Genomic DNA, 20,617 nt, shown 5'->3' with positions numbered 1-20,617 from the left:
ATTCTGTCAAATTTTCTTTATGAAATATTCGTAGAAATAAAGATAACTGCCAAAAATTTGTAACGCAAAGTTTACAAGGGATGCAAATACATGCGCTACAATAAAGGCAATCCGTTTTCGACTTTTCTAAACGTTTATCCGTAAATTTTCCCTGTGGATTTTGACAACTCAAAAAGAGCAAATTAATTTTATAGTCGTTAAATTTAATCAGCAAAACATACTGAAAGATATGAGTATATTCACTGTGAATAATTCAAACGGTTGCGGAAATTATTTGCCATATTGAGGCAAACACAATAATTCGCGCTTTGTTTGTTTCCGCGAATTTTCTATCGTTAATTTGCCGCGCAATACATAAGTAAAAATATTACCGTCAAAGTACATTAAATTTATAAATCCAAGTGAAAAAGCTACATAAATAGTGGAACGTGTCAGTTGTTTTGTTCCATTAAAAAATTGGTGTGTTTTATACTTAACAAAACCTAAATTTTCAAACGTTTCATCTGACACTATATGTATTGTGGAGTTCCATAAATTAGTCCAATAACTTTACCACGGAAGGGATTTTTTTTCGAGACCCCCCCACCCACCCCTTTGTAAATTCCAAATAAGCTTCATACATTTTCTCAAAGTTTTTGGTCTTCGAGACACCTCCCACCCCCTAGAATTTTGTAGGGGGGGGGGTATGGACATTTTCTGTAACCACGCATTAACGTACATTAATTACAATAGGCAGATAGGTTTGACTTATCAAAACGTTTATTTTAACTAAAAAGCAAAAAACAATAATCAAATGACAAAATTGACCAAGAAACTCGTTTTTAAGTAAAATGTAGTCAATGCTATAAAAAAGTGATTTAGTAGCAGTTGTTCCTATGGCAACCGTTTAATACATCCTGATTATTAATAGTCTTTGTTTATCAATGATTAGGCATTCATATGATCTATAGTTCCACTGTCGTAATTGTAGTGAAATCAGACATTTTTTGTTTGTTTTTGAATAACATTCATTTATATTTTTTTCAGTTGCCCTCCTGAGCACCAGTTATTCTCCAGTCAGCCATTCCAAAGTCCATTTGCACAGCATGCCATGGTTCAGTCCTCCTCCACCAAGGATCCAATCAGACCATGTTCAACCTGCTTCACCACAGAGCAGCCTGACTTCTATCAGTATGTTCAGCTTTGCCCAAGCAAGACAAGACCCTGATGAAAGATCATTATGGTGGTTAGTTAAATAAATTGTGGGCTGGGAGGGGAGGGTAGATAGAGCTCTGGATGAACCTTGCAAAGCATACAAGCACACACTTTCGGCCAGAAGTCCACGTACTTCTGATTCGGCTTAACTTAATTTAGTTAATCTAATTAGGTCTACTAATGGGTCCCTAGGGTTGGTGTGGTTCCTTCCTCTTGCCTTTTTTTAATTTGGGTTTCTTTGCAGGTTATTCGGCCAGAGATTTGAGTTCGGCTTTTATTCTTTTATTTTTTATTTCAGTCCGATTCTATTTTGACTTCACTCCAGCTTGTTTTTGACTTCACTCCAGCTTACTTTTGACTTCACTTCGGCTGCAACTCGACATCATGTTGGAGACATTTCGTTGTTCTTCTTGCATTTCGAGTCACTGCTTAGTTGCGCCTAGGTCAATTCATATGTATTACATTTCACTTGACAGTCTACATACTGATAAGTGAAATTCTTTCAGTAAGGTTCAACCAGACATTGCATTACAACTTTTCAAGGCCATTCAACTGTTGAAAGGAGACCAGTTTTGGCAACTCCTTCCAGTTTTCATGGTTTTTTTCTAGTTACAGATAGCTAGTTACAGTTTAGGAAAAGTGTAGATCAGTTGTCACGACTCTAAGTACTTTCCCTAAATGCCTTTTAGTTTTGCAAGGTGTAGAATCATTGAAAAGGCTTAATGGTTGCCTCAAATTTTATGGGAATATTATTTTTTTACATGGCAGTTGAGTCATGCAGGCAACATTTACCTTTTTTCAATTATAGTTTTAAACTTTCATTTGACAACTCTGGAGTTAACTAAAATAAAACCTTCAGTTACCAAAATTTAAAGGCATTAGGGCATGGGATTATGGGACAATGCACACACCTTAGTTTAGATCGGTTATTTAGGTAGCCTTCAACACCAACTGACGAGGATCATCCAACAAACCCGAGGAGGATAGGTAGCCAGGCAGTTAGCAAAGATAGTCCAGAAGTGATAGGCAGTGGGGAGGGTTTTCTCACTATGGCAGTGCTGACATTTAGACATGTATGTGTGTCTCCTTGTCAATGTTGCCTTGTCGGAGGATTCTCCTCAAAGGAGACCTACAATGTACATTGAAGGCCTTCATAGTTTAGACTGTCTACAAATCGTAGGCATAGGTAGACTTCACATCAGCAACCTATGGAACTGGCAAAGTGAAATACAGAAGACTGGTGGTGGCAGAAGACTGGAATACCTCTGGTACTGCACTGGAGCAAACCAACAACTCACAGAAGAAGAACTGCACTTGATTAGGCAGTTAGTGTAGTTAGTGGTTAGTGTAAGAAGCTAGGAAGCTGCCAATGCGGCGATGAAAGGAGAAGCAGAATCCTGGACCTGGAGCAGAAGATGATCACCAAAGCAAAAGGTTGTTTACATTAAATTATGATGTCATTTGACAACAAATTCTAGTTAAGAGATCAAGTTTATTTTGACTGCAAATACAAACATTTGTAGAGCCGCAATTACTATGGGGGCAAGAACAGACTTTGCCTTCAGTTGTCGATGACATCATAATGAAAATTACCTATTGCTACAGTTAGGAATTAAGTTAAGAAATTTTCCTAGTAGGCTAATGTAGGTAGGCAGTGTAAATTTTAGAAAATTTCAGCACAGCCAAACAGGACCTGGCTTTGGATGGAGATGGTGGGATTCCTGCACAAGAAGGACACAGGACACCAATGGATGGCAAAATATCATGCTGGCCTTTAATGCCTGGGATATGAATGTTTCAACAAGTACTGCTATTGAAGCTTTATGACATGCTTGACTGATGCCTGTTTGCTCCATGGTGGAGCATAGGCAGCTGCTGCAGACAATTCATACAAAACAAGCAATCAAGACATACTCAACACCATGCTTCAGACAAAGGAATACTAAGTTTACACATCCAAGCCTGGCATCGTCATCATCATCATCACCATTTCGTCGTCATCATCATCATCATCATCATCGTCATCATCATCATCATCATCATCCGTCACATCATCAACATCATGATTCCTTTGGCCCTAATTGGCTCACAGGAAAACAACAAGGTCTCTCCATTCCTGTCACTCCTATAGATAGGAGCAAGGATTAGGAAGATACAAGTGAACCAGCCAGGTAGATAGAGTGTAAACTGTGGAAGAACTCAGCAGCGAATGAAGAGCCTGACTCTGGACTGAGATACTGGATCACCTGCACAAAGTGGCAAACAACAGAATAAATAGTAAAGGATCACTCTGGCATTGTGCAACTGCGACCATATGAAAGCCCTTAAAGCTGTGTCACGATTATTCTTGCTGTCATTAATAATATTATCAACGCTTTAGATACTAAGTCAATTACACTGGAAAAAAGCAAGGTCTGACTCAATTCCTTTTGGTCCTTTACTTTAGCTTAAAGTTCAATCTGCCTCTAATTCTTCCCAGGTTGACCTGGGATGGCTCACTTCATTTTACTCTCTGGTAATCCACTTGAGAGCAACTTTGGAGTTGTTATTAGCTTCCCTGTTGAGCATCTTCAATCCACTCCAACACCACCTTGTTGACACAGATAATATAGTGATTTCTAATCCTGCTTTGTCTGTTTGAAGAACTCATTATTGTATATTTTTTCTTGGCCAAAAGCTATGCAACATCTTTCTAAGGCAGAATTTTCTGCAGAATTTTATCACCAGCTATGGATAGACGCCTCACAATGATTTTACAGAAGATTTGCCTTTTACAGAAAACAAAGTGATGTACCCTACCATTTGTTGCTGTCAGGTGGAAAGCTGAAAATTAGTATGACAACACACTTGCACCAGTCACTTGATATCCCTACTCACACCACACTAAGTTGAGAGTGACAGTAATATCAATATCCCTACAGCCAGCTCTGTGGCCTACTCTTAAAGTGTTCACCACCAAGCTGATATGGTTCAGCCAAGTGCTTTACTATTCTTAAGACTATTTGTGACCCAATGCTCATGTTACTCATTTCATTTTTAATTTCATTTTACTAATATTCAACATCTCAGATACCACATTAGCTGCGTCCTCTGGACACTAATAAGTTGAGAATGACAGTACTGTAATATTTCTCTGCAGCCAACTTGGTGGCTCACTATTAAAATGTTCATCACTAAGCTGAACTGGTCCAGCTAAGCTTTAAGCTTTAAGACCATTTATAAACCAAGGCTCATTCTTCAGCATCTCAGACAGTACATTAGCTGGCTCCTCTGAACCTCCTTGTTGCAGAGCCACCTAAAATATTCTGTCTGACACTCCTCCTGTCCCTTCTCAGTTGACAGTAGCACACCCTGCTTGTTCTTTATATGTGTCAGCTGACAACCACAAATTTGCACTGTAAACCTCTGGATGTTTCCTTGCTCCTGATGTGCAGAGTTGGGGTCATTCAACAAAAGATCGATACTAGAGAACTGATGAAGGCCTTTAAAATGAAGCTCTTTTGCATGCCATTATGATCGATATTACATCAATCCTGCCTTTATTACCAATAGCCTGCTTTATCTGAAGCACTTCACCAACATCTATTTCAAGACAGGTGCTTCACAATGGTACGGTAAAGTCTGCATACAAGCCTAGCGGCCCATCAGGCCGGAACTTATCCCAGTTTCCATAGCAAGAAGTGACTAGGAGTATTCCTTCTCCTCCCTGGATGAGATGCTAGTCCATCACGCAGGATTACCCCAGCATTAAATGAGTTGGTACCCATTTATACACCTGGGTGAAGAAAGGCACTATAACTGACATTACATCAACCTTACCTTCTTTATCAATGGTTTGCTTTTTCTACAGCACTTCACCAACACCTCTTTCAAGACAGGTGCTTCACAATGACTTGACAGAAGATACTAATTTATACGGATAACTAAGTGGTATCCTGCCAGTTGTTTAAGTCACCCTGTGTGGGGGGGGGGGGGGGGGGGGGGGGGGTTGGGGCCCCCCCTCTTTCAAAAAAAAAAAAAAAAAAAAAGCTTACCCCCCCCAAAAAAAAAACCCCCCCCACCTGGAAAAATGCTCCCCGTCCCTGGTGTGGCTGACATTAAAGAGAGCCTGACAATTTACCAGTGGCATGGCTTCAAATTCATCTACATCACTCCACTATCACCTAAGGATTCACACTTCACAATGGCTTTATGGAAGAGTTTGACTCATAAGGATAACAAGGTGATACCCTACAGGTTGTCTGAGTTGGCCTTTGTGACTGACATTACTTGTAGCTTGCCTTAACCAACACTTCATCAACACAAAAAGGATACATGCTTCACGAGGGCTTAACAAAAGAAGATTTTCCTGACTATAAGGATAACAGTGATACCCTGCTGTTATTGCAGTCAGCTTGTACATATGGCTTTCTTGAAAATCAATAAGGCAGCACACTTGCTCATGTCACTAAATGTTATATCCCTTCTTCTCAGTTCTTTCATTTAGTAGAGAGTAACATCTGCACCAGATCAGTGGGTCAACTGATCTGATTCAGGTGCTTTGCCATTTTAAAGATCTTCCCCTCTTCTTTCCTAGGTCAGTGCCAATGTCATTGCCTTCTTCAGCATCACAGATATCAGGTGGCAGCCTGTTCATTAAGGACCCATCTAAAGGATTCTGTCCAATACTCTTCCTGTTCGTTCTCAGTTGTTAGTAATACATCTTGCTAATCACTGTAAGTGTCCAGTACACTTTCTGTAGACATCTTCAAAGTTTCAGCAGGATACTGTATAGCACTTGAAGGTTGTCGACTTGTTCTAAATGCTTGTTTGAGAAGCTTCTTCCTCTGAAACAAGGTTCTCAACAAATTTTCTCTTGTTTGATCTTGTCTGGTCCTGGCCTACCAAGAATTTGACTTACGAAACTGCACTGCTGCGTACTGTATAGAGTTCACCACTATACATAGAAACAGTGGTACTACGAAATTGTTATATTACACTTGAGCTACTTGGAATCAATGGAGCACTTGAACACAAGAACTTTGCGGATTGTTAAAAATACCACTAACTTCTCACTGGCTGAATTGTAACTTGAAATATCCCCATGTGACTTCCAATGTCAATGATGATGGAAAGCAGATCTAGATATATCTCTGAGAAACTGGTCTTGCAAACACATCTTTAATTTTATAAAACAAAGCCTGGAAGCCCTCTCAAAAATCTGTAAAAGAAATAAAACCCTCCAACTGTAAATATATCTGAAGGGTGACTTCTCTTGAGTGTGTAGAAAATGGGTCATTGTCTGGTCAGCGTCATCATGTTGTTGGAGTCCTTGTCTGCTTCAAAATAATGCTTTCATAGAACCATACTGTATGAAGTAATCTCCACTGCTCTATGTAGCAACTGTTATAACATGAAATGTTGCTTTCACCTTCTTGAGGTAGTTAGAAACAGTGGAGCACTGAAACATAGGGCTGGAACACTTTGTAACAACACAAGTACCGCCAACTTCTCACTGGCTGATTTCAACAAACATGTGACTCTGCTTTCTAAACCATTAGAGCAAAGATTCAAACATCAATGATCATGGAAGGTAAACACATTTCTGAAACTGGTCTTGAACATTGTAGAAGCACTTCATTCAGAATGTAACTCAAAATACAGTCTTCTGCTGTGCCATTCTACTCAGGGTAGGCACCATTTGAGCAAATGCTTGGTTACAGTAACCCTCATCTGCTTTCCATAGAAATTGCCACTGATGAACAAATCATTGATAGGTTCCATTGAAGAATCAATTTCTCAACAGACATGAGTGGAGAAACTTTGTCACTGCCCTTAGCACTGATGGCGTACAGGGAAGTAATCAATCAATCATTCGTCTACCCTTGTGCCCTGTGAAAGTCTACAATTGCCACAATTTAATCCTAGTCTTTGACTTGGTGCTCATTTCTTCTTGCTGTGTCTATGAGTCACTCACTTTTGTAGGGTGATTTGTTATCAACTGACCTTTAAACACAACAAACATGTAACTCTGCTTTCTAAACTACTTGAGCAAAGCTTCTGTCACCAATGATAATAGAAGGCAGACATATTTCTGAAACTGGTCTTGTTGTAGAAGCAGTTCATCACAGAATGTAATCTGAAGGACATACTTCTCTTTGGCATGTAGAAAATGTGTCATTCCGCTCAGGATCAGCATTATTGGAGCATTTGCACACTGGGTTATGGTCATCATCATCTGCTTTCCATATATTACCATGATCTGATGAAAAGATCATTGATAGGTTCCACTGAAGGACCTTTTTCTCAACACCCTTCCTCAAGGTGACTGCAATGCTCTTTGAGGTGACTGCAAAACTGTTTTGCAATCTGTTTTCAAGATGTGTAGCATAATTCTCCATTCCAAATGCATTGGAAGTTGCCAAGAATGAGAATTACTTCTTTTCATTCAGCTACCTGCAGTGTAATTGGTCAGAATGGAGGAACCAGCAACGGCATCTAAAGTAGGCTAAACAAAGCTCGATATACTTTTAACAACCTGAATGTTATCTGGAGCTCTGCACAGTATAGCAAGGTAACAAACCCAGCGATATACCAAAGCTGTGTTTTGCCAGTACTCCTGTATGGGTCTGAATGCTGGCAGATGACAGAGCATGACATGAAGAGGTTGTCCTCATTTCACACCAAATCCCTCTGAAAATTCTACATATCTGTTGGCCAAGGGTCATCTCGAACAAAGATCTGCTTGCCCGATGTCAAAAAATAAACATGAGAACTATCATAAGAAGGAGGCATTGGAGCAGGATAGGCTATGTGCTTAGAACGGAAGGGAAAGCTATTCCAAAAACAGCAGTCCATTGGACACCTGAAGGAAAAAGACCACATAGACTTGACCAAAAACAACTTGGAGGAGTATGGTAGATATTTAACTGAAGACCCTAAACTACTTCTGGGGAGACATCGAGAGTCAAGCTCGCGACAGATGTGAGTGGAGAAACTTTGTTGCTGCCCTTAGCACCAATGGCGTACAGGACTGTAATCAATCAATCATCCATCTACCCTGGTGCCCTGTGAAAGTCTACAAATGCCAAAATTTAATTTTTAGTCTTTGACTTTGTGCTCATTTCTTATTGCTGTGTCTATGATTTATGGGGTGATCTGTCATCAACCGCATTGTACCCGACCCTCAAAATGAAAGGCTTGTGAGACACTGATTGTGGTCAGAACCGAATTAATGGACCATTCAGCAAGGTTGTACATGCCATGAGTGGAATTCTCAATGGATCATCAGGCCTTGCAAATCACCCTATAGCTACATTGTCGAGATACCAGTCTTAACAAGGTTATGGACATTGTCTGAAATATGCATGGCTGCATGGGAGAAATCACTGGGCATGATTTTAATGTCAGTTGTACCTCTTGGCTGTTCTATGCTTGTCGTGTCATTGAAGCATTTCTCTGGCAACACTTATGTTGAAACAGCAGTAATATTCTTTGGGTAGAAGGACCAAGCAATGATATACAAGGTGAGTCGATTTCTACAACCTGGCATGAGGTATGTGTATAACGTATACTTACTTTAGTTGTAATCATATTTATTATTAATAATTCAGTTCCGGCTTACAGTACGGCTTTCGATTTTTCAAGCTTCTGTTTCGCTACACATTCTGGCTGCAATATATAAAGGCTTGGTATCGACATTGATTCTTTAGCAAGCCAAGGCAGACAGAGCAACGAGAATTGTCTGGGGAGCCCTGGGTGTTCTAAATGAAGGTGTTGACAGACACTGGAACACCCTTGGCTTACTCTGGACGCTAAATTATTCAGATTAAGGAGCGCACCCCCCTCATGGATTAATTTAGGTCCTGTGGATTTTTTGCATCATTGTTAAAGTATTGAATTATTGTAAAAAGCATAGTTCATAGACGCTGCTCATTTTCGGGAGCAAAAGAATGGAGAAGACTGCAAGATGTCACAAAGAGATCAGTAAATATTATTGTAACTAACTTAATATATAGTTTTACTTATTGCTTACAATAAAACCACAAAAAATGTTGTCAGTGTGCTTTTTCTAATGATAAGATATTGCTCCAGCAACATTACTAATGAAATAATTTTATTTCAGGTAGCCCACTTTCGGGGGCAAATTTTTGTTTTGAATCGGTCCTTCGCACATTTATGCGTATAATTTCACTTAAATTTCGATCAAATCAAAAGGTGTCCATTTTCGGGGACGTGACGATTGTTACTAAAGCAAAACTTATGTAAATATGACATTATTAATAAAAAATAAAACTGGATGGCTGTCAGTGTGTTTTCTTAAACATTAACATGGAAACATTTTCTTTCAGGAACATGTTAACCAAATCAAGTTTCATTTTCAGATCACGTCATTTTATCAGGTGTCTTCACCTATGAAGGCATTTTTGGATCACTCGTTTCTTATCATAAAGGTAAGCCATACGTGTTTAGCATTTCTCAGTTTCTGATATTAACTTGTAAAATGTGCTTTAGTTCCTTAGTAGGAAGCAAAATCATCTTGTGAAACCAACTACAGACCACAAACGCACCAGTGCAGACAGAGCAGTGATGGACAATCATCGACAACCTTACAGACACCTCAGCCTTCACCTTACAAGTTTACTTACCACAACACCAAGGTAGTCTCGAGAAGTTACAGCAAAGGTATGAAGAGGGTTGGGATGGTTTGGGACATTGTCTTGAGTCTACAAATTCACAGAAGAAACATTTAGCAAAGCAATCAGTTTTGAGAGGGTGAAGAAAGCTTTTAATTAATATTATATTGTCTTGATATAATATGAACAAATTCTATCAAAATACATTTAGTGCAGCAAGCAGAATGGAAAGAGAGAGTTGTGTATGATGTACGGACAAATTCTTATTACATTACATTGTAAAGCAGTCATTACAGATTTAAGCTTACACTAATACACCCCATTTTTTATTTTAATTTTTTTTTAAAAAAAATTTAAATTTTTTTTTTTTTTTAAATTTTTTTTTTTTTTTTTTTTTAAAAAAATTTAAAATTTCAAATTTTGAAGGGAAAAAAAAATTTCAAGTTTAATTAGTTCTTATACTGGGTTTTTACTTACTCTTTTCAGTTTTTGAAAATCACTAACCTCTATATTGAGCAGCTTTGTCTTTAAGGGAACTACATGTAGCAGGATATTCCAGCAACAACTTGAGAAGGCTTTATGATGTCTACTGTCTGTGCTAGTGTCCAACTGTCACTGCTACCAGTCTACCTGGAAACAAGGGTTGACATCCACCTGAGAAAAACCTTGCGATTTACTGTCTTTCACAAAACATGCTGGTAGGATGTTTTGAAGCTAAGGATGGTCAGGGAAATTATCTTTAACTAACCTCATATTCTCACGTTGGTCTAGCAAACTATACAGAAAAGGATAAGCATATGGTTTACAGGATATTATTTGTCGATGCACCACCAAAATTATATTATATATATTAGTATTTATATTAGTCTAGCAAACATTGCAGAGAGGAAGATAACTTTTATATTTTATACAACTTACTTATAACTTTCTATTTTGAACAGCTTTTAGAACCTCACTGCCAAAAAGCTCCACAATGCAATGTCAACATTCCTTGCCGGTGTCCAACTGTCACCACTCCTTAGTCCTTGTGAACATGCATTTGACGCTTGGTCATCGTCCACCTAAAGGCTGAAGAAAGCAAGATCATTAAGTCCTTTGTGGTGCTCTATAGCTACACCAACCCTTAATAACAGACACCTTTCTACAAGAGGTAGGAATTACTTTCATTTAATACTGCATAAACAAATAGACCTTGCACAATGAAGATAATCCACATTAGGAGGGACAGGCATCATTTTGCAGAATAATGTTTTGATGAGCCACCGAGTTCTAAACATACATTAGTAAACTTGTAAAATACAGAGCATTGTCTTGATGAACTGCCCAACTCTTACCAAATGTACATAAGTGTGACAATTATCCCTGTAGAATTGAAGGCAGCTGAGTTAAAGTGAATTGACAGAGGTTCCAGTAGAAGTTCAGCCTCAGCCGAGATCGCGAGAAGACTTTATGATGTAAACATTTGCCATTGAAGTCCAACCATTGCTCTCAGTGCACTTGGAAACCAGGAAGGAACTTCTCATGGATGGCATCCACCTGAAAAAAAAAGATAAGTATCAATTGGCAAATTCACTAAGAAAAAGGGTGACGGTTCTTAGTCTCGAGCATTCTGCATTGTACCTCTAAATCCTTATGAGATGTATGTAGCCAGGTTCTGAAGGAGAATGTCTTCATGTGCCACCAAATTGTCAGAACAGTTAACTGTTAGTTGTGCGTGTTATTTATAAGGCAATTTAGTTGATAAAATAAAATAATAAAAATAAAGCATATATTAGTATAACAGGTAACATTGTCTTAATGAACCACCAAGTTCCCACGAAATGTATAATTATATATTAGTGTGACAATAAACAGTGCAAATGATGTGTGTTAATCTGGCATATGTTCCTGGTGCATTTCAATTTTATTGACAGCTTGAAGACTTCATGATGTCAACATTCTTTGGTGTGTTCTGTGCAACGGTCATTGTTGGGTACAGTACAAGTCACTTGAGAATGAAGTGCTTCATCTGATGGGTGCATCAACCCATTTTTACAGGTATGTAATTCAATGTTGATTTTCACTTCTGACATTATTTCAGTACCACATACATTGGAACAGCAATCTGATTAATAAGAGGAGTATGATTTTAGGGGCAGTTGTCTTGACAAACCAACAACAACAACAAAAAAAAAAAAAACTCAAAACTTACAGACACTGTAGTACAGCAATAAATATGGGGAATGATGAGTCATTTCAAAGGATATTGTGTTGACATACCAGAGGCCTATCAAGGGGGGTAGCCGTGTCGCAATGTCGCTTGCTTCTGAGAACCCATGTTGCCTAGCTAACAGCTGTAAATGTCCTTGTTGTTTTTTACCCTATTGTGTTGCTGTCATATTGTGTCAATGTTGCATTTCAGTGCTGTAATGATGTTGTTTGTTGCTGTTAAAATGTTCCTTTGTCGCGAGTATTCAGGGTCATGTCGCTTGTCGCTTTTACCCCTTCGAAGGCCTCATACCACCAAATTTGCAAAACCTACATCAGTATTGCAAACAAAGGACAAACTTGATTTCAAGTCTTGATCTACTAACAAATACTCAAAACTTACATAAGGAAAGCAAGTACTACCGAGAGGAAAATTTACCCCAAGCTGTATTGTTTTAATTTTTTAAAAGTTACTAACCTAGAAATTTCTCTATCTTCAGCAATTCTTTTTGAATCCATAGATGTCCAGGAATGTCAAGTGTTGTTGGGGACAGATATCAGATGTGTACTTGGAGATAGGAATTACCAGTAGTTATCCACCTGAGAGGAAAAACACATGAGTAACACTGAGAAGTGCTCGTTTCCAGTGCTCATATGGATAACTTCTTCACAAGAGGTGTCTTTGATCTTCAAGAGGTAAACAATCTTAATGTGCTGGTTTTTGTGTGTCTGGCACTGTTGTAAAATACTGCATAATCCGTAGAATAACATTGTATTGTTGCTGTCTCAGGTTCTGAATTTTTACAGTTACGCTAAACATTTGAAATTTTATCTGAACTCAGGCAAATTACATGGCATTGTTTTACTTAGCTCAGGTCAGATAACATCTACAGGGCAATCTTAAGCTTCAGGAATCTTTGTTCATGTTCAGAATCATGTGATATGTTATCATGTTAGTTGTTATTGAATTAATGATTTTCATAACAATTAATTTCAGGACTGTAGCTGATGGTGTCAATTTGGACTGTCAATCATGTGTGGAAATTTTGTTAAGATTTTACAACTCTTAAGACATCTTATAAGATCTTACAAGAACCTTTCAAAAACTTGAATAATATCCTACACCAAATTTAATTTTGTGTATGATTATTCAAGTTATCTTAAAATAATGTACAAGATCTTCTAACAATCTTGGTTTTTATAAGATCTTGTATGAAAACCAATAATATTGTAAAAGAATCTTAGAAGAACTTGAAAAAGTCTTGTAAGAATCATCGTGAACTTGAATCTTACAAAATCTAAAAGGAACATGACAACTCATATTTAAGGATTTTAAAAAAGACAACAGTAAAATTATAATCAAACTAAAAGTTTAAAATAATTATAAAATATAAATTCATATAAATAAAAATTGACCTAATATTAAAATCAAAAAGATATAACAGTGTAAAACATCTAGTAAGTGTTAAGAATCTTCTAATCTAAAAACCTACAAGAAGGTACCTTGCAAGAATCTTTCAAGAACTTGTGTTATTTTGCAAGAATCTTGTAAGAATAAAAGTCAAGAACTTGTAAAATCCTATTAAGATTCTTAATGAGGATTTTTGTAAAATTCTTAACAAGATTTCCACCTTGGTTTGCACATGACAGCGAGCTTGTAACTTAAAGATGCGGAGAGAAGCAGCCTACATCCGAAACTTGTACCACAGAAGTCTACCCCAAATGGTAAACAATACAACAGTATTAACAAAAACCCATTGTTCTCGAATTACACAACTGTGATCAAGGAAAGTTGTTTTCAATAGTAGGACTGTGTAGCCACCCATATGTAGGGATGGGTAATGTAGTGGCCTAATAGTTAGCGCACAAGTCTGAAACAAGTCATTTGAGTTTCTTATCAGTGCTGTTCGTCAGGGTTATTTTGTTGTCGACTTGAGTCCTACACATTTTGGTCCTTGTCCAAGAACACAATGCAGGGTTGGAAATGATGGACTAGCATCCCATTCAGGGTGGAGTAGAAATATTCCTAGCAGCTTAATGCTGCAGAAACCAGGATAAGCTCCGTTTGTATGGGCCACATGGCTCGAAGCTTCCCTTCCAAGATCACTTCACAATATTGTGTTGTGTTCTTGGACAAGATGCAAACTGAATACAGGACTCAAGTCATCAACAAATACAAATTGAATGTTCATTGCTTGGTCGTTGTGATGTTACAGGATGCATTAATTTTGAAAACAGATACAAATGTTTGGTTTCAGGATCAGACAGATGAACTGATTATACCAAAGACATTTCTTATCAATGAACAAGGAATGCCCACAAACAGGTAAGAAAGTGTGAATAAACTTCACGTGCATGGATTACAGTAGCCTACAATGAAGCTGTTCTTTGGGGATTATCCTGCAATTGCTTTGCTGGGAAGGAGTGTGGGCAAGCCAAAAGAATTTCTGTGAAGGAGACTAGGTTTACAGCCCTTGAGTTACTTTGTTCTATAATTTAAATATGCACTGTGTTGTGTTCTTGGGCAAGTCCCTTTAGTCGTACAGTGCCTCTCTCCACCCAGGTGTATAAATGGGTACCAAAAAATTTAATGTTGGAGGTTGCAGCCCTGTGATGGACTAGCATGTCATCCAGGGGGAGTAGAAATACTCCTAGGTGCTAAATTCTACAGAAACTGAAATAAGTTCCAATCTGATGGGCCTTAAGGCCCTTGAATGCTGACTTTTTTTTTACCTTTTTCTGTTCTTGTTTTTTGGTGCTTGATGACATCTTTGCATGATGAAAATGCCCCCGGACCATTTTGTCACTGTGTTGGTGTCAGACTCTTTTGTGTATATGCTTGCAGTGAAGAGACTTGAATAACAAGACTCCAGCTGAGTGAAAATAACAACAGTTAGAAGTACAAGCATTTACAAGGTACATGTATCAAAATAATTTTAGGCTGATTGAAATTGCTATACGTACCAACTTTGTATTACAACTTATTAAAAACTTAGTTAGTATTACGAACAAAATTAGCCTCTTATGTGCACAACTTGTCGAGAGTTGAGTGGTAGAGGTGGAGAGTTGCTAAAGGATGCAGTGATAAGTGATCGAACAATGTTAAGTTTTAGGATGATAAAATGACAGAAGAGGTCAGGGTATAGTGCACAACTGTCATGTGACTTAACTGACAATTTTCAACCTTTCTAAAACTCAACAGGAGATTGGGAAGGAGAAACTGAAAGCTAAAACTCAACAGGAGACTGGGAAAGAGAAACTGAAGGCTGAAACTCAACAGGAGACTGGGAAAGAGAAACTGAAAGCTAAAACTCAACAGGAGACTGGGAAAGAGAAACTGAAGGCTGAAACTCAACAGGAGGCTGGGAAAGAGAAACTGAAAGCTTAAACTCAACAGGAGACTGGGAAAGAGAAACTGAAAGCTTAAACTCAACAGGAGACTGGACAAGAGTAGTAGAACAATCATGAGTGGATATGCTCTCAGAGGCCTTGATCCTTTCATTTGGTCACCACTCTACAGGTAAATTATACAGTTCAACCTACAAAAGATGGCATAAATTATAACTACCGCCTCCTTTAGAAGCAACAGGTTTAGTTAAGTTTGACCAAAGCAGACAATGTTATGTTATCCATAAACAGCTGTATGAATAATTTTCCAAATCAAATTATAAAATAAATAAATTTTAAACTATCCACTTTTAAAGTTATTTGTTTGCACTTTAGGTATCAGGATCCTAAGGTTAACTACAAATTCTGTTGGTTTTCACTTCAAGCCTTGAAGTTTACAAAGCCATATGATGAGCGATGATTTGGCAAGCAAGCAACACCACTGAAAGTTAATTAGCCATGTGCCAGATAAAAGGTTAGACTGCTATAATTTTAAAATTAAAGCCTTCAAGATGGTGATAAAGGTGGCATGGATCAACAGTGCTTATTGATTGCCATATATTTAACAGAACTGTGCTTTCTGCCAGTTTGGTTGAGTCGACAAGGACATAAAGGCCTTGGTATCCTGGCTTATTCAGACATCACAACAAAGGAGGACAACTACAGACAAGAACTTTTTCACAAAGTTGAAATAATTATTAAGCTGTTTGGCCTACATAAGTCACAAGAAAAAAAACTTTCGACCTCCGATGAACTTTTGAGTCTTGTTCATTATTGAACTCTCTCGGCATTTAAATAATAATTTGTTAACTAAAGCTGTGGCAAAGCGTAATTTCAGCATCATATATACATTTGCTCTGACTGGTTTAAATCAGTAACCACAATAAATACAATTTTAATAAAACAGAACCTCTGTTAGTTACAAACCACTTGGACTCTCTTAAATTAAATTTTCCTGTTTTGGTTTTTTTTTTTTTGCAATTAAATTAACCTTGACAGTTCTCATGAACCATTGCATTAGAAAAATATACAGAATCTACCAAAAATACCCAGTACAGTTCTGCATGAATAATTGGCCTGAAAAAAATTACTGACAACTATTCACTTTATTAGAATTTTCCTTTGCAAATTAATTCACCATAAAAAAGTATTTGCCTGTTCCACCTCAAGGAAGTGTTTTGTTTTTGTCATGAGTACATGTATATTACACATTGTATTTTATTACATAAGGATGCCATCCCAGCTGCTTTTGATTTTGATATCTATGAGGTCATGAATACCTAAATTAACATGTTGAGTTACCCAAACTTAGGCAAAGGGAGGATGTAGCTCAACTTCAAACAAATTAAGGCATTAATAATCAGGGATGTCGCTAAGGGCCGGCTGGCGGCTAATTTAACCGGCTGAAATAGAACTTAAATCCGGCTGAAATTTCATGTGAAAACAAACACTTAGGTAAACTTTTAGAGCTACCAAGGCCAGAAAAGCCAGCTGGGCTTGTTCACAAGCCGGCTTAGTGTTTTCTTAGCTACATCCCTGCATTAAAATTATACATGAACAGGTGGCAAAAATAACATTTTTGGGGATTTATGTCTTGTTTGGGCCAATTTTGAACAATGAGAATTTTACATGCAAATTGGCATACTGAAGTCTTGATTTAGTTTCTATTTGGTGTCCCAGAAATGATTAATAATCTTGTTGCCAAATGGTCCATAATTTACATCATGTAACAGCTAAGTTTTACTACATTAAGGACCTTTTTGCAACATACAAGCCCTTCATTTATGCACTGACTTTGACTGACTACAAAGTCTCCTGTTAAAATTTAACAAAATCAATCAAGACCTCAGACTGCTGATTTCAATGTCTTATGAGCTAGCATAATCCCTTTGACCTTTCGTGACATTTGAGAAAAATGTTTTTATCCCCATACATGAAGTTCTCATAAATCATTCAAATTAAACATTCCTATTGATCCTGGCATTTCCTTGAGGTGGTTCTAACAAATACATTTTATGGAGTTAAGTGAATGTATTCAACAAATAATTGGGCAATTTTCTAGACAATTATTTAGGCTGATTATTCATGCACAACATTGCACAATCGGGTGACAAATTGATTATCAATTTTATATTCCATGTGGCTTCTCAAATGCAATGTCCAGGACTACAGTAACCATTATAATTATCATCAGCTATAATATTTTTAAATGGCTGTCTAAGAATTGTAACTAACAAAGGTTCACAGATACTACATTGATTAATTTGTAACTTTGAGACTAGACAAGTGATCTTAGTTTGCAGTTATGAGGCAACAGGTGCCAACAGTCTACTACTGGTGTTATGAAGCTGTTTGGAGCAAGTTATTTTCTTCAAAAAATGACAAATGTACAGTAATTTGTATATAAGAAGGCTTTTTATTGCAATGTAGTCACACAGACATCTATAAATGCTACATATTTTGAGGTTATCATAGATCAGGTTCCAACTTGTTTCTATCAACTATTAGGGTTATTGTCTTGATGTAAAACTAAATTCTCAAGGCTTCTATTTTCTGATGCATAAACAAAAGTACGGAGATGAAAATCTATATTATATGGAGCTTGAAAATGACTGGGTTGAAAACAGTGTCTCACTTAAGACGGCATTATTTTTGAACATGATCAGCCCTGTACACTGGAATTCTGATTACCTGAGCCTCCAGGGGAAATGACAATTGGGTCGAGAAATTAGGAGTTCAAGGATTCAGGGGTAAAATTGCAGTATTTGACTCAAATCCAAGAGAAATGACTTTTGGTTCGAGTTATTGGGAAGTTTGAGAAATTGAGGGTCCAAGTAGTTGGGATACCACTGTGTAGTAGGCTGAATACAGTTACTGTTTCTTCTGATGAGTCTATCAGTGTAAAAATAATTTGTTTAAATAATTTTGTCAGACATTCAGCAATATTATTTTGTAACAGCTTTTTGCAAATTTTGGTACAATATCTCTACATACACCCCCCTGGCCCCACAAAAAAGACGAATAGAAAAAGAAAAAGAAAAAACAGAGCATCTGCGAAATTTATAATTTAATCAAAAACCAAACAATTCACACAATGAGTTAAACAAAACATGCACAGTTTGTAAGATTTTATTTCGCAGAGTACCACCACAATATTTTTAAAATCTGATGTTGCATAAAAATTTTGCATTTATTTCAACAAGTGACTGTTCAAAAATAATAATAAAATGGAAAGGTCAAAAAATGAAAAGACACAACTTGGAGCATCTAGATTCTTCTTGACTTGCTTTTTAAGCCTCACTAATTTTAACATTATAATGACAAAGCTTACTAACCTACTAACGCATGTAGAGTTCTAGAAGCTCCAAGTAATTTTATTTTCTTTATTGGATACAGGATTGTGAGATTGATCTCTGAATTTGAAGTGATAAAAAAAATCCAGGAATGATTTCTTTTTTCAGTTTTTACCAAAAAGGAACAAGATATACATACCAGTTCTTAGAATGTTAAAATAAATCTCTCATTCGTTTGATAGTATGTCCTTTCACTAAAAAAACCCTGTTAAACTTACAATTAATAATTATTACTGATAAATATCATTTTCAGAAAGCAAACAAATGAGATATACTTTCATTGCATTCACAGTTTAGACAGAGCTTGTACCCCATTTCAACCAATGCTTAAAAAAGCTGTTTTAGGCATAACAAAAGCATTTTTACAACATATACTAAAGAAATCTCTACAAGCAATTGCATGTAACCATACATTAAAGTGGTTCTGATTTTTAATTTTTTTAAATTATCTTTGTTACTTATCATAATTTTATTAAGCTGCATTGTGTGAATGGGGTATAAACTTGATTAAAGTTCTAACACTTCTGGACGTTCAATGGACTTTTTCTGTTGTAAGAAATTATAATGATAAAAAATAAAAGTAGGGTGTTGGCAGAATTATTAATGTTGTCTGTTGTCTTTTGTCTTGGGGTAATTTATAATTGCACATAAAGATACATGGCCATCAGAGTTTTCATTTCTAGTAGGGTTTTTTTTTGTATTAGAAAGCTGCAGGTCATCTGGGGGGGAGGGGGTGCACACCCCCTGCACCGCCTCTGTTATCACAAACAAACCAACTAATGAGTTCTTGTGCGGATAGGCAGTGTAGCAGCATGGAAGAGAGGTTAACAGATTTGTGTCTCCAAAGCCTTCGGAAATCCCTGCACTTCATTGGCCGCCTTTGTACCACATTTTTGTAGTCATAGTTTTCTTACTGTGCTTTCAATAGCATGTGAACTCAGCTCAATCAACGATTGAATTTGTCGCTTCTGTCAATCATCTTTGGCCATATTTACTGACACAGGACCGATTTCAAACAGATCCGGTCTGAAAATCGAACCAGATAGGCCTTTTGTTTACATGTGACCATTCTGGAACTGATCCAAGGGGGACCTGCTGTTTTGCAGGTCCAGTTTTGGATCCATACCAGACAGGTTCCAGAATGGTCCTGTGTAAACAGAACCCAATCTGGTCTGGTTCAGAACAGTTCTGGACCGTTCCGATAGTCTTAATCGACCTCTCAAGAAACAGAGGTTCACTTTGATGGGTTCAAAAGGTAATGCGTCTGTTCGTTGGGATTGACAGATTTTGGTCCATTTTGTTTGTTTCCTTCTTTTCAAGGATCATTGATTGTCGTCACACAGTTGATGTGAAAAATGATAACAGTGGAAATTCATGCATATATGACAAACAAGCTTGTAGTGACACACCTACAGCTACTGTAGTGAATCTTTTTAAAGTCCCATGCGTGCGCATGTATGGAAATGTTTTGCATTTAAAAGATTCACTACAGTAGCTGTGTGTCAGATGTGTCACTACAAGCTTGTTTGGCATTTAAGCTTTAATACCCTTCTAAACGAATCACTATAAGCTTAAGTCTTAAGATTACAAAAATCGTCAAAAAGATGCGCCGTTTAATTGTTGGTTTGCAATAAATTATAATACCAACCTTTTTTTCTCGTGTTATTGCAGCTAACTTTGATACCCTCTCCGAGAAAAGAATGCTTTGCAAATTGAGTTAGGCTTCAGGATCGAATTTGCAATCTCCATTTTGATTTCAAAGCCATTTCAAGTCCATTACATTCCACATCCAGCTCGACGCATCCATTCAAGATCTTGAAACGGCGCGCAAACGATCACCCCAAACAAGGAAGACAATTTAGTGTGGCTTACATAACGCAT

The 20,617-nt window shown here is 37.3% G+C and overlaps 4 long non-coding RNA genes across 5 annotated transcripts; 3 read left to right on the top strand and 1 right to left on the bottom strand.

The window, feature by feature from the left end:
• Window positions 1–683: 683 nt before the first annotated feature.
• On the bottom strand, window positions 684–20,527 carry LOC144643284 (uncharacterized). Of its 2 annotated transcripts, XR_013568885.1 has the most exons (8): window positions 20,385–20,527; window positions 14,730–14,869; window positions 12,475–12,596; window positions 12,069–12,326; window positions 11,144–11,345; window positions 10,728–10,877; window positions 10,314–10,439; window positions 684–1,203 (listed from the first exon to the last, which is right to left on the bottom strand). It is a non-coding gene; the product is annotated as an uncharacterized LOC144643284 (long non-coding RNA). The 2 variants fall into 2 exon arrangements; XR_013568884.1 differs by lacking the exon at window positions 12,069–12,326.
• LOC144643287 (uncharacterized) lies at window positions 10,383–11,374 on the top strand. Its single transcript, XR_013568888.1, has 3 exons — window positions 10,383–10,507; window positions 10,751–10,959; window positions 11,178–11,374. It is a non-coding gene; the product is annotated as an uncharacterized LOC144643287 (long non-coding RNA).
• LOC144643286 (uncharacterized) lies at window positions 11,416–13,227 on the top strand. Its single transcript, XR_013568887.1, has 3 exons — window positions 11,416–11,846; window positions 12,518–12,692; window positions 12,994–13,227. It is a non-coding gene; the product is annotated as an uncharacterized LOC144643286 (long non-coding RNA).
• LOC144643285 (uncharacterized) lies at window positions 13,432–16,249 on the top strand. Its single transcript, XR_013568886.1, has 6 exons — window positions 13,432–13,721; window positions 14,255–14,322; window positions 14,842–14,912; window positions 15,199–15,516; window positions 15,720–15,858; window positions 15,953–16,249. It is a non-coding gene; the product is annotated as an uncharacterized LOC144643285 (long non-coding RNA).
• Window positions 20,528–20,617: the final 90 nt, after the last annotated feature.

Source organism: Oculina patagonica, chromosome 2, assembly GCF_052425735.1.
Source record: "Oculina patagonica isolate OP01 chromosome 2, crgOcupat, whole genome shotgun sequence".
In the NCBI taxonomy this organism is placed as follows: domain Eukaryota; kingdom Metazoa; phylum Cnidaria; class Anthozoa; order Scleractinia; family Oculinidae; genus Oculina; species Oculina patagonica.
Note: the sequence above shows the minus strand (reverse complement) of the source record. Positions and strands in the feature narration are given on the sequence as shown.